This window comes from Salmo trutta, chromosome 15 (assembly GCF_901001165.1).
Source record: "Salmo trutta chromosome 15, fSalTru1.1, whole genome shotgun sequence".
Lineage (NCBI taxonomy): Eukaryota > Metazoa > Chordata > Actinopteri > Salmoniformes > Salmonidae > Salmo > Salmo trutta.
In genome coordinates this window covers 58119579-58135096 of record NC_042971.1, presented here as the reverse complement: position 1 = coordinate 58135096, position 15518 = coordinate 58119579, and positions in this window count along the sequence as shown.

Below are 15518 nucleotides of genomic sequence, written 5' to 3'. Positions count from 1 at the left end.
TCTCTCAAATTAAATAGTTACTCACTAGCTTTTAGGCAGGTGTGTGTCTTTAACAACATTAGCGTCAGCAACAATAGTGGAATCGGCGGTTCGCCTTCAAAATAGGTCACCCATTGAAACATGCAATAGGATAAACATTGTGAAAACATGCCACAATTGGACTAGATAATGATAAACAAGGTTGGAATGTTGTTATATAAATTCAACAAAAGACAATTATTAATGAATTTGACCCCCAAAAAGTATAAATCTGTTGAAAATGCACAGTGGATGCATTTAAATTCAGAATTACATTGGGCGCATGCTTATACGCACTGTACAGCCTAACCTATGGATTGAGCGTCCATGAAATGGGGTATAAGCCTACACAGTGACACCCACAGAACACAACAATCCGGAATATGCATTTAGATCTTCTTGTAACTGAATGACTGTTTCATTTGCAAATTAGAGCAGATGGTGTTAACAAACTACAGTATATATCCTTCCTGTATTTCCTGCACCTTCTGTCTAGTAGTTTACATTCGAGCACTGTTGAGTTTTGGCCTCATGCGATTTTTTTGTTGTTGTTTCCTATTTAGCTAACCATCCTAAAAAAACTATTTTTTAAATATTTTTTACATTTAACCGTTATTTAACTAGGCAAGTTAGTTAAGAACATTAAGAACACATTCTTATTTACAATTTACAAAAATATCATCAGAAATTAGGTGTTGTTTTTGGTTTAACAGTAACGTTATAGTATGCTATTATATATGTTTCTCTTATGCAGAATACTAATGAATCATTATGTGATCTTCCAAGACATTGATTCAGCTTTGATTTTAACTTTACTAAACGAGCACCACTGTGAGAAGTGACGCTCCGGTGCGCTCTGGCAGCACAACAGTATTCCCCCTGCAGTTCGCTGCACAGAACGAGCTAATTTAAGCGCACCAGCCACACCTAGTCTATTATTTTTCCTCGTGCAAACCTTGGTGATGCAAAAACGAGAGACCACAAGTCTGTCTGTTTTATGACAATCTGGGAATATGTGGCCCAGGAAACATTCTGGTTGGTCTCAGGGAATGTAAAATAGTTAGGAAGGGAGACTTCTTTAACGGTATTGAGTGAAGTAGCGGCAAATGTGTTGAATGAGCAACTAATAAGGATTGAGACTGGAGAGCCTGACAAGTTCGATTAAATGATCTTATATCTTCCAGTCTAATTCGGCTATTTACTTACTTTTGTTGCTCTTCAGGAGAAGCACGCATTTTGTGAGTAGTGGGGCCTAACTCTCCTCTCCAAGGCTAGCTGGAATTTAGCCCGAAAGGATTTCAAAAATGTGATTGGTTGACTATAGGCCTGTGACATTGGCCTACTTCTCGTCTTGAGCTTCACATAATATTAGATCTCAACAAAAAAATGTATGTATTTATTTCACCTTTATTTAACCAGGTAGGCAAGTTGAGAACAAGTTCTCATTTACAATTGCGACCTGGCCAAGATAAAGCACAGCAGTTCGACACATACAACAACACAGAGTTACACATGGAGTAAAACAAACATACAGTCAATAATACAGTAGAAAAAAATGACTATATACAATGTGAGCAAATGATGTGAGATAAGGGAGGTAAAGGCAAAAAGGCCATGGTGGCAAAGTAAATAAAGTATAGCAAGTAAAACACTGGAATGGTAGATTTGTAGTTTGAAGAAAGTTCAAAGTTAAAATAGAAATAATATGGTGCAAAGGAGCAAAATAAATAAAACAAATACAGTAGGGGAGGAGGTAGTAGTTTGGGCTAAATTATAGATGGGCTATGTACAGGTGCAGTGATCTGGGAGCTGCTCTGATAGCTGGTGCTTAAAGCTAGTGAGGGAGATAAGTGTTTCCAGTTTCAGAGATTTTTGTAGTTCGTTCCAGTCATTGGCAGCAGAGAACTGGAAGGAGAGACGACCAAAGGAGGAGTTGGCTTTAGGGGTGACCAGAGAGATATACCTGCTGGAGCGCGTGCTACAGGTGGGTGCTGCTATGGTGACCAGTGAGTGGAGATAAGGGGGGACTTTACCTAGCAGGGTCTTGTAGATGACCTGGAGCCAATGTGTTTGGCGACGATTATGAAGCGAAGGCCAGCCAACGAGAGCGTACAGGTCGCAGTGGTGGGTAGTATATAGGGCTTTGGTGACAAAACTGATGGCACTGTAATAGACTGCATCCAGCTTGTTGAGTAGGGTATTGGAGGCTATTTTGTAAATGACATCGCCGAAGTCGAGGATTGGTAGGATGGTCAGTTTTACGAGGGTATGTTTGGCAGCATGAGTGAAGGATGCTTTGTTGCGAAATAGGAAGCCAATTCTAGATTTAACTTTGGTTTGGAGATGATTGATGTGAGTCTGGAAGGAGAGTTTACAGTCTAACCAGACACCTAGGTATTTGTAGTTGTCCACAAAGTCTAAGTTAGAACCGTCCAGAGAAGTGATGCTGGACAGGCGGGCAGGTGCAGGCAGCGATCGGTTGAAGAGCATGCATTTAGTTTTACTTGTGTTTAGGCGCAGTTGGAGACCACGGAAGGAGAGTTGAATGGCATTGAAGCTCGTCTGGAGGCTTGTTAACACAGTGTCCAAAGAAGGGCCAGAAGTAAACAGAATGGTGTCGTCTGCGTAGAGGTGGATCAGAGATTCACCAGCAGCAAGAGCGACATCATTGATGTATACAGAGAAAAGAGTTGGCCCAAGAATTGAACCCTGTGGTACCCCCATAGAGACTGCCAGAGGTCCGGACAGCAGGCCCTCCGATTTGACACACTGAACTCTGTCAGAGAAGTAGTTGGTGAACCAGGCGACGCAATCGTTTGAGAAACCAAGGCTACTGAGTCTGCCGATGAGGATGTGGTGATTAACAGAGTCAAAAGCTTTGGCCAGGTCAATGAATACGGCAGCACAGTATTGTTTCTTATCGATGGCGGTTACGATGTCGTTTAGGACCTTGAGCGTGGCTGAGGTGCACCCATGACCAGCTCTGAAACCAGATTGCATAGCGGAGAGGGTGCGGTGGGATTCGAAATGGTCGGTAATCTGTTTGTTGACTTGGCTTTCGAAGACCTTAGAAAGGCAGGGTAGGATGGATATAGGTCTGTAGCAATTTGGGTCAAGAGTGTCACCTCCTTTGAAGAGGGGGATGACAGCAGCTGCTTTCCAATCTATGGGAATCTCAGACGACACGAAAGAGAGATTGAACAGGCTAGTAATAGGGGTTGCAATAATTTCGGCAGATAATTTTAGAAAGAAAGGGTCCAGATTGTCAAGCCCAGCTGATTTGTAGGGGTCCAGCTCTTTCAGAACATCAGCTGAATGGATTTGGGAAAAGGAGAAATGGGGGAGGCTTGGGCGAGTAGCTGTGGGGGGTGCAGTGCTGTTGAATGCAGTAGGGGTAGTTAAGTGGAAAGCATGGCCAGCCGTAGAAAAATGCTTATTGAAATTCTCAATTATAGTGGGCTTATCGGTGGTGACAGAGTTTCCTATCCTCAGTGCAGTGGGCAGTTGGGAGGAGGTGTTCTTATTCTCCATGGACTTTACAATGTCCCAGAACTTTTTAGAGTTTGAGTTGCAGCAAGCAAATTTCTGTTTGAAAAAGCTAGCCTTGGCGTTTCTAACTGCCTGTGTGTATTGGTTTCTAACTTCCCTGAAAAGTTGCATATCGCGGGGGCAGTTCGATGCTAATGCAGAACGCCACAGGATATTGTTGTGTTGGTTAAGGGCAGTCAGGTCTGGGGAGAACCAAGGTCTATATCTGTTCCTGGTTCTAAATTTCTTGAAAGGGGCATGCTTATTTAAGATGGTGAGGAAGGAATTAAAAAAAAATAACCAGGCATCCTCTACTGACGGGATGAGGTCAATATCCTTCCAGGATAACAGGGCCAGGTCGATTAGAAAGGCTTGCTCGTTGAAATGTTTCAGGGAGCGTTTGACAGTGATGAGTGGAGGTCGTTTGACCGCTGACCCATTACGGGTGCAGGCAATGAGGCAGTGATCGCTGAGATCTTGGTTGAAAACAGCAGAGGTGTATTTAGAGGGCACGTTGGTTAGGATGATATCTATGAGGGTGCCAGTGTTTGCGGCTTTGGGGTTGTACCTGGTGGGTTCATTAATAATTTGTGTGAGATTGAGGGCATCGAGCTTGGATTGTAGGATGGCTGGGGTGTTAAGCATGTCCCAGTTTAGGTCACCTAGTAGCATGAGCTCTGAAGATAGATGGGGGGCAATCAATCTTACATGAATACAATACCAAAAAAGATGCAACACTGTTTTTGGGTCGTCATTACAAAAGGAGAAATTTGAGTTGACCTTTTCCTTAAACTTCTTCATATTGTAGCAGCTAAAACTGTTCACTTCTTTGTCACTGACAAGTTACATGACCAGATGAACCAATACAATTCAATTTCACGCATCGCGCCAAAACGGCCCACTCACAGCTGTGTATGCAAACCAAATGATGATCGGTAGCAGGATTTTGTAACAGTAAAAAAAACGTAGCTACATGCCATGAAAAAAGGTTGCCTAATCAACTTGGAAAATAAATAGAGCAGGTTCAGAAGACAATACAGACACACACAGAGACAGTGAGGAAGGAAATCCCTGGCCGCATCGCAAAGAACACAAGCAGAGTAGTGTAATTATGGAATGTAAGCTCTGCTTACCAAAAATGGTGGAGGTGGCTGCCTACATAAACTCTGCGTCAAACTTGAGGAAACATGTAAGTTAATGGTATGAAAAGTAAAGTTATAAATATATTTTATCGCCATGAATGGCGTTTGTTGTGTAGGCTATGTAATGTAGCTACCAAAGTGTTGCTATTAGCCAGTTGCATTCAATCTGTAGCATAATGCTAACGGTAGCTAGCTCATCCTGTTGCTAGCTAGTTAGAAGTTAACCCTGACCAACGTCTTTACACAGCTGAAGGAACTATAAGCTGTAGTACGAGCTACTACCGCATTGACATTAGGGTGGCTAGTAGCTAGCCATCCCCATAATGTAAGTTGTTGGGGATAGCTAAACGTGAAATGAATGAACTTGTGAAGATAAAATAAATACATCATTTTGAGACCTGGGATTTTTAGGTATGTGCATTACATTTTTTTGTTCGCTTATTACCTAGCTATATCTGGTTGGATCACTGAGTTTCGAATAATAGCCAAAACTCATGTTTGGTAAAACTATAGTTCTTATAACTGGGGAAAAGAATGAACAATATTCCCCAACATCTGTATGTATTTGGACAGTGACATTATTCAAAACATGCTGTAATTTCTAAATGGTTCATTTGATATGAATAAAAACACCATCTTATAGCTGACAGTCTGCACTTTAACCCCATTGTCATTGTATATTTTAAAATCCAATTTGCTGGACTACAGAGCCAAAACAAAAATGTTGTCATTGCCCAAATACTTACAGATTGCACTTTATGTGCTGGTTTAAGTTAATTTGTATAAAACCAAACTGGTCAGGCTATATACATTTGCCCAGATTGATGCAATCATTTTGTCCACGGAGGAAACATCCATTAAAGATGACAAACTACAATATGCTCACTTCTGTAACCACAAACAAACAAACCAAGGAACTATCAAACACCTCTTCAACTTGCAAGCAAGCAAAGATGTCTGAAATGATGGCAGTGGGAGGAGCCAGGTGCATCTCACAGGCAACCGTTGACAAGCTTGTCATTAATTTGATCTGTGAGGGCCAACAGCCATTCTCTGTGGTTATACAACCAGCTTTTAAAGAGTTGGTAACTACCCTGCATCCTCATTGCAAAGTCATCTCCAGACCTACTGTTAGTTCAAGAATACATGAAGCTGCCAATCACATGAAGAAGACAGTTATGGCATACCATGGCAAGGTAAATTATGTTGCCACCACCACTGAATGTTAGACAGCTCATCAAATGAGTTACTTCGGGGTCACATGTCACTGGATAGATGAAGAAACTCAGGTGAGACATTCTGCTGCCCTCGCTTGCAAGAGATTGAGAGGTTCCCACACATTTGATGTGCTCGCAGGTGCCCTCGATGACATCCATTATGCATACAGGATCAGAGGGAAAGTGGTAAGAACCACAACAGACAGTGGATCAAACTTCACCAAAGCATTCAATGTTTTTGGTGAGCAGAGCCAGACAGTCGAGTCAGCAGACCGAGACTCAGATGCTAAAGAGCCAGCAGAGCAGGTTGAATATCAAGACACCTATTCCATCCTGGAAAATGACAGTGACCTAGAATATCAACTCCCTCAGCATCAACGGTGTGAATGTCACCTGAACCTGATTGCAACAACAGATTCTGCCTTGTCAGAAACAAATAGTGATGGCTACAACAGTTTGTCCAGGTTGTCTTTTGCCAAATGCCAAGCCATGTGGAATAAAACTGGGCGGTCAACCTTAGCTGCTGAAGTTGTAGAGAATGAGTGCAAACTGCATTTGATCCGTCCAAATGAAACACGTTGGAACTCAACTTACCTGGCTGTGGAGAGGATCACACATATCATACAAGAGAAGGGGGAGGATGCCATAACAAATGTGTGTGAAGAATTAAAAGGGAAAATGTGAGTAGCAGTTCTTTGAATTAATGTAATGTTTTCCTATTACAGTAATATTTATTGTCCATGAAATGTTAGGATTGTAAGAGGTATTACATTTACCTTACCTTATCTTTCAGGCTGAGCCCGGCAGAAATGTCCTTTTTGAATGTGTACTGCAAAGTGATGAAGCCTTTGGTGTCACCTTTGAACATTCTACAATCTGAGACCAACACGAAGTGTGGTGTCAGGAAAATAACCTCACACTCAAACGCACAACGTCAACAAAACAAAGGAGATGATCGTGGACTTCAGGAAACAGCAGAGGGAGCACCCCCCCTATCCACATCGACGGGACAGTAGTGGAGAAGGTGGAAAGTTTTAAGTTCCTCGGCGTACACATCACGGACAAACTGAAATGGTCCACCCACACAGACAGCGTGGTGAAGAAAGCGCAACAGCGCCTCTTCAACCTCAGGAGGCTGAAGAAATTCGGCTTGTCACCAAAAACACTCACAATCTTTTACAGATGCACAATCGAGAGCATCCTGTCGGGCTGTATCACCGCCTGGTACGGCAACTGCTCCTCCCATAACCGTAAGGCTCTCGAGAGGGTAGTGCGGTCTGCACACGCATCACCGGGGGCAAACTACCTGCTCTCCAGGACACCTACACCACCCGATGTGACAGGAAGGCCAAAAAGATCATCAAGGACAACAACCACCCGAACCACTGCCTGAGACTGAAAAACAGCTTCTATCTCAAGGCCATCAGACTGTTAAACAGCCATCACTAACATTGAGTGGCTGCTGCCAACATACAGACTCATCTCTAGCCACTTTAATAATTCATAATTGGATGTAATAAATGTATCACTAGTCACTTAAACAATGCCACTTTATATAATGTTTACATTACTCATCTCATATGTATATACTGTACTCTATACCATCTACTGCATCTTGCCTATGCCGTTCGGCCATCGCTCATCCATATCTATTTATATGTACATATTCTTAATCATTCCTTTACACTTGTGTGTATAAGGTAGTTGTTGTGAAATTGTTAGTTTACTTGTTAGATATTACTGCACGGTCGGAACTAGAAGCACAAGCATTTCACTACACTCGCATTAACATCTGCTAACCATGTGTATGTGACCAATACGATTTGATTTGATTTGACACGCATATGGGGTGGCTGCTGCCAGTGATCTTCTTACTAAAAACAACACTTCAAAGGCTGGAAGCATCTTGCCAAATGTGCCTACCACTTATCAGAGCCATTGAGAATAGTCTCCAAAAGCGCTTTGGAGAAATGATGGAGTAGCCACAGCTTATTGCTGCTGCAACCCTTCTGCCAAAGTTCAAGACGTCTTGGACTGACAAGGCTGATGTCATCACAGCCGGTATGATTTCTTTACTCCAAAAGGTTTTAACCTCATTGTCCATATGATGATATATTTTGGTCTTTGAGTCTTTTCTTTAATAGTTTTTTGTTATGTTTTTATTTTTTTCATTATTTAAGTTGCATTACAGGTGCTGGACAATAACATTTGCATATGACTAAACTCAGCAAAAAAATAAACACCCTCTTATTGTTAACTGCGTTTATTTTCAGCAAACTTAACATGTATAAATATTTGTACAAACATAACAAGATTCAACAACTGAGACATAAACTGAACAAGTTCCACAGACATGTGACTGACAGAAATAGAATAATGTTGCCTGAACAAAGGGGGGGTCAAAATCAAAAGTAACAGTCAGAATGCATTAAGTACTGCACTGCATCTCCTCATGGACTGCACCAGATTTGCCAGTTCTTGCTGTGAGATGTTACCCCACTCTTCCACCAAGGCACCTGTAAGTTCCTGGACATTTCTGTGGGGAATGGCCCTAGCCCTCACCCTCCGATCCAACAGGTCCCAGACGTGCTCAATGGGATTGAGATCTGGGCTCTTCGCTGGCCATGGCAGAACACTGACATTTCGGTCTTGCAGGAAATCACGCACAGAAGGAGTAGTATGGCTGGTGGCATTGTCATGCTGGAGGGTCATGTTAGGATGAGCCTGCAGGAAGGGTACCACATGAGGGAGGAGGATGTCTTCCCTGTAACGCACAGCGTTGAGTTTGCCTGCAATAACAACAAGCTCAGTCTGATGATGCTGTGACACACCGCCCCAGTCCATGACGGACCCTCCACCTCCACCTCGATCCCGCTCCAGAGTACAGGCCTCGGTGTAACGCTCATTCCTTCGATGATAAACACGAATCCGACCATCACCCCTGGTGAGACAAAACCACAATTCGTCAGTGAAGAGCACTTTTTGACAGTCCTGTCTGGTCCAGCGAAGGTGGGTTTGTGCCCATAGGCGACGATGTTGCCGGTGATGTCTGGTGAGGACCTCTCTTACAACAGGCCTACAAGCCCTCAATGCAGCCTCTCTCAGCCTATTGCGGACAGTCTGAGCAATGATGGAGGGATTGTGCGTTCCTGGTGTAACTCGGGCAGTTGTTGTTGCCATCCTGTATCTGTCCCGCAGGTGTGATGTTCGGATGTACCGATCCTGTGCAGGTGTTATTACACGTGGTCTGCCACTGCGAGGACGATCAGCTCTCCGTCCAAATCTCCCTGTAGCGCTGTCTTAGGCGTCTCACAGTATGGACATTGCAATTTATTTCCCTGGCCGCATCTGCAGTCCTCATGCCTCCTTGCAGCATTCCTAACATGCTGACCAGACCGGATACGTCGCGTGTGCAAGCGTTGCAAAATAAATAGAAATCCATGTTATTCAATTGTTGCACCCACACTGCTCGCGTGCGCCAACTAGCGTCTGCGTTGCCATGGGCTAAAATAGAAGTCATTCCTATTTCTGACACAGATTGCGCTGTAAGTCCTGCCTCTCCCATCTCCTCATTGGTTTATAGAAGCAGTTACCCATGTGCCATCTCCTCATTAGTTATACCCACGTGGGTGATTGAAAGACGAACTGTTTTGCCGGTCGTCGTGGTAATGCTATGAAAGTTTAGATGCCAATCACCATATAAGTTGAAAGATGAAAAAGCCTGGAAGGAGGAGAGAACTAGAAATGATTCGGTTGACCGTTTTATGTGTGGATTAATTGTCGGAGTAGAGGACCTTGTGCATTTCAGGTAAAATAACAACTCAATGTTTATATCCCAGGACAAATTAGCTAGCAACAGCAAGCTAGCTAAATAGGACAAATTAGCTAGCATTTGCAAGCTAGCTAGCTAAATTGCCACACATGTTTAATGCTTTTCGACCTGTCCCCAAATTAATGTAATTGGTTCAGAGTTTGTTTTGATATTTTAACCTGCGTGTCGTAATCGCGTTTGGTGTGGGGGGACAAAATACATTTATGCACGATGGCGCATGCGCGCAGCCGGTTTGGGTTCCGTGTAAGGCATGTTCATGCAGATGAGCAGGGACCCTGGGCATCTTTCTTTTGGAGTTTTTCAGAGTCAGTAGAAAGGCCTCTTTAGTGTCTTAAGTTTTCATAACTGTGACTTTATTTGCCTGCCGTCTGTAAGTTGTTAGTGTCTTAATGACCGTTCCACGGTGCATGTTCATTAATTGTTGTGTGTTTCCAAGATGGCGTAGCAGTCAGACATCTTTGTCCTGTCGTGTCCCTTGTATATATCTTTTTATATATTTTTCTTTGCATATCTTTTGTAAATATTTTCTTAAACTTCAACTTCTAAATACTCTCCTGCAACCCACCTCACCCAATGTGGCGTGGATCTGTTTTTTTCTAAAGTATTTCTATTTACTTCGGATCTGGAATCCCTCAACTGAAGCTAGCCAGCTAACTAGCTGCCAGCTATCAGTCAGCAAACCACTGCTAGCGGTCATCAGCTAACCTTTAGCTCGGAAAGCTCTCGCCAGTTCGTACAACGTGACTCAAACCAGAGGATAACGGACCTATTTTTCTCTCCATATCCCCGGATTCCTACCGCAAACTCTGAACCTTTTCATCTGGATCTTTGCAACTAGCTAACCGCAATCCCGGGTGACTACTCCTGGCTAGCGTTTCCATCCTGGAGCAAGCACCAATTTGCCTGAAGCTAGCCCGGCTAGGGCTCCTGGGCTACCACCGAAGCCCACTCCTGGGCTACAATATCCGGACCCTTTCTACTGCCGGTACGGGGCACGGACCCGATCCTCTATGACTGGAATACCGACATAATCTGTCCGAGGATTCCAACAGGCCCCTCAGGCGCGACGTCCGCTGAAGGCCCATTCTGCTAACCGCGGCCTGCTAGCTATCTAGAGCTACTTGGAACCCTACTAATCCACGACTGGTCTATCGACGTCACGGCACGAGGAGGCAAAAACAGGCTTACCTCCATCGCGACATCCCCCAAAGGTCCTTCTGCTACCTTGCTAGCACCGGGCTGCTAACTGCTAGCTTGCTAGACCCGGTCTGCTAACTGCTTGCTTGCTAACCCCGGTCTGCTAACTGCTAGCTTGTTAGCCCCGGCCTACTAACTGCTTGCTTGTTAGCCCCGGCTTGCTAACTGTCTGAATCGCCGTGTCCCCAGCCAGCGCAACCACTCACTTGGCTACGCATGCCCCTCTCTAATATCAATATGCCTCGTCCATTACTGTCCTGGTTAGTGATCACTGTCTTATTTCACTGTAGAGCCTCTAGCCCTGCTCAATATGCCTTAACCAACCATGTTGTTCCACCTCCTACATATGCGATAACATCACCTTTAAACATCTCTAGAGACTATATCTCTCTCATCATCACTCAATGCCTAGTTTTACCTCCAATGTACTCACATCCTACCTTACCTTTGTCTGTACACTATGCCTTGAATCTATGCTATCGTGCCCAGACACCTGCTCCTTTAACTCTCTGTTCCGAACGTGCTAGACGGACAGTTCGTAAAGCCTTTAGCCATACCCTTATCCTACTTCTCCTCTGTTCCTCTGGTGATGTAGAGGCTAATCCAGGTCCTGCAGTGCCTAGCTCCACTCCCACTCCAAGTGCTCTCATTTGTTGACTTCTGTAACCGTAAAAGCTTTGGTTTCATGCTTGTTAACATTAGAAGCCTACTCCCTAAGTTTGTTTTACTCACTGCTTTAGCACACTCTGCCAACCCGGATGTCTTAGCCGGGTTGGCATACCTAACTATAACATTTTCCGCCAAGATAGAACTGCCAAAGGGGGCAGTGTTGCAATCTACTGCAAAGATAGCCTGCAGAGTTCTGTCTTACTATCCAGGTCTGTACCCAAACAATTCGAGCTTCTACTTCTAAAAATTCACCTTTCCAGAAACAAGTCTCTCACCGTTGCGGCTTGCTATAGTCCACCCTCTACCCCCTAGCTGTGCCCTCGACACCATATGTGAATTGATTGCCCCCCATCTATCTTCTGAGCTCGTGCTACTAGGTGACCTAAACTGGGACATGCTTAACACCCCGGTCATCCTACAATCTAAGCTTGATGCCCTCAATCTCACACAAATTATCAATGAACCTACCAGGTACAACCCCAAATCCATAAACACGGGAACCCTCATAGATATCATCGTAACTAACTCGCCCTCCAAATACACCTCTGCTGTTTTCAATCAAGATATCAGCGACCACTGCCTCATTGCCTGCATCCATAATGGTTCTGCAATCAAACGACCACCCCTCATCACTGTCAAACGCTCCCTAAAATACTTCTGCGAGCAGGCCTTTCTAATTGACCTGGCCAGGGTATCCTGGAATGACATTGACCTCATCCCGTCAGTAGAGGATGCCTGGTTATTCTTTAAAAGTGCCTTCCTCACCATCTTAAATAAGCATGCTCCATTCAAAAAATGTAGAACTAGGAATAGATATAGTCCTTGGTTCACTCCAGATCTGTCTGCCATTGACCAGCACAAAAACATCCTGTGGCGTTCTGCATTAGCATCGAATAGCCCCCGTGATTTGCAACTTTTCAGGGAAGTTAGGAACAAATATACACAGGCAGTTAGGAAAGCTAAGGCTAGCTTTTTCAAACAGAAATTTGCATTCTGTAGTACAAACTCAAAAAAGTTCTGGGACACTGTAAAATCCATGGAGAATAAGAGCACCTCATCCCAGCTGCCCACTGCTCTGAGGCTAGGAAACACTGTTACCACCAATAAATCCACTATAATTGAGAATTTCAATAAGCATTTCTCTACGGCTGGCCATGCTTTCCACCTGGCTACCCCTACCCCAGTCAACTGCCCGGCACCCTCCACAGCAACCCACCCAAGCCCCCACCATTTCTCCTTCACCCAAATCCAGACAGCTGATGTTTTGAAAGAGCTGCAAAATCTGGACCCCTAGAAAATCAGCCGGGCTAGACAATCTGGACCCTCTCTTTCTAAAATTATCTGCCAAAATTGTTGCAACCCCTATTACTATTCTGTTCAACCTCTCTTTCGTATCGTCTGAGATTCCCAAAGATTGGACAGCTGCCGCGGTCATTCCCCTCTTCAAAGGGAGTGACACTCTAGACACAAACTGCTACAGACCTATATCTATCCTACCCTGTCTTTCTAAGGTCTTCGAAAGCCAAGTTAACAAACAGACTACCGACCATTTCGAATCCCACCGTACCTTCTCCACTATGCAATCTGGTTTCAGAGCTGGTCATGGGTGCACCTCAGCCACGCTCAAGGTCCTAAACGATATCATAACCGCCATCGATAAGAGACATTACTGTGCAGCCGTATTCATCGACCTGGCCAAGGCTTTCGACTCTGTCAATCACCACATTCTTATTGGCAGACTCGACAGCCGTGGTTTCTCAAACGACTGCCTCTCCTGGTTTACCAACTACTTCTCAGATAGAGTTCAGTGTGTCAAATCGGAGGGCCTGTTGTCCGGACCTCTGGCAGTCTCTATGGGGGTGCCATAGGGTTCAATTCTTGGGCTGGCTCTCTTCTCTGTATACATCAATGATGTCGCTCTTGCTGCTGGTGATTCTCTGATCCAACTCTACGCAGACGACACCATTCTGTATACTTCTGGCCCCTCTTTGGACACTGTGTTAACTAACCTCCAGACGAGCTTCAATGCCATACAACTCTCCTTCCGTGGCCTCCAACTGCTCTTAAGTGCAAGTAAAACTAAATGCATGCTATTCAATCGATCACTGCCCGCACCTGCCCGCCCGTCCAGCATCACTACTCTGGACAGTTCTGACTTAGAATACGTGGACAACTACAAATACCTGGGTGTCTGGTTAGACTGTAAACTCTCCTTCCAGACTCACATTAAACATCTCCAATCCAAAATTAAATCTAGAATCGGCTTCCTATATCACAACAAAGCATCCTTCACACATGCTGCCAAACATACCCTCGTAAAACTGACCATCCTACCGATCCTCAACTTCGGCGATGTCATCTATAAAATAGCCTCCAACACCCTACTCAACAAATTGGATGCAGTCTATCACAGTGCCATCCGTTTTGTCACCAAAGCCCCATACACTACCCACCACTGCGACCTGTACGCTCTCGTTGTAACGATCGTCTGGAAGAGGGGACCAAGATGCAGCATGGTAAGTGGTCATAATGATTTTTAATGAGACACTTCATAAAACAAACAAGGAAAACGAAAGCCAACAGTTCTGCCAGGTGAACACACACAAGACAGAAAACACTACCCACAAAACCCCAAAGGAAACAGGCTGCCTAAGTATGATTCCTAATCAGAGACAACGATAGACAGCTGCCTCTGATTAGGAACCCTACTCGGCCCAAAACAAAGAAATACAAAAACATAGAAAAAGGAACATAGAACGCCCACCCAATGTAACACCCTGGCCTAACCAAGATAAAGAACAAAAAACCCCTCTCTATGGCCAGGGCGTTACACTCGTTGGTTGGCCCTCGCTTCGTACTCATTGCCAAACCCACTGGCTACAGGTTATCTACAAGTCTCTGCTAGGTAAAGCCCCGCCTTATCTCAGCTCACTGGTCACCATAGCAGCACCCACTCGTAGCATGCGCTCCAGCAGGTATATCTCAGTGGTCACCCCCAAAGTCAATTCCTCCTTTGATTGCCTTTCCTTCCAGTTCTCTGCTGCCAATGACTGGAACGAACTGCAAAAATCACTGAAGCTGGAGACTCATATCTCCCTCACTAGCTTTAAGCACCAGCTGTCAGAGCAGCTCACAGATCACTGCACCTGTACATAGCCCATCTGTAAACAGCCCATCTATCTACCTCATCCCCATACTGTATTTGTTTATTTATCTTGCTCCATTGCACCCCAGTATCTCTACTTGCATATTCATCTTCTGCACATCTACTATTCCAGTGTTTAATTGCTATATTGTAATTACTTTGCCACCATTGTCACGTCCTGACCAGTATAGGGGTTATTTGTGATTGTAGTTTGGTCAGGACGTGGCAGAGGGTATTTGTTTTATGTGGTTCGGGGTGGTGGTTTGTTTAGAAGGGTGTTTGATTTATTATTTCTGGGTTTTGGGTTATGTTCTACGTTTTTGTATTTCTATGTTCTTTCTAGTTAGTATTTTCTATGTTAGGTAATTGGGTGTTGGACTCTCAATTGAAGGCAGGTGTTTGTAGTTGCCTTTGATTGAGAGTCCTATATATAGGGATGTGTTTTTTATTGTGGGTAGTTGTTTTAGCACTGCTTTATGTTAGCCTGCTAAACTGTTCCTGTCGGTCTATTGTTTCTTGTTTTTTTTCTCGGTGTTCACATTAAAATAAAATATGGTGAGCACGCAACCCACTGCGTATTGGTCCACTTTTTTCGACAGCGATTTCTCCATATCTTCAGACGAAGAGGAACGTGACAACAATGGCCTATTTATTGCCTTAACTCCCTCATCTCACCTCATTTGCACTCACTGTATATAGACTTTTTGTTTTCTTTTTTCTACTTTATTATTGACTGTATGTTTTGTTTATTCCATGTGTAACTCTGTGTT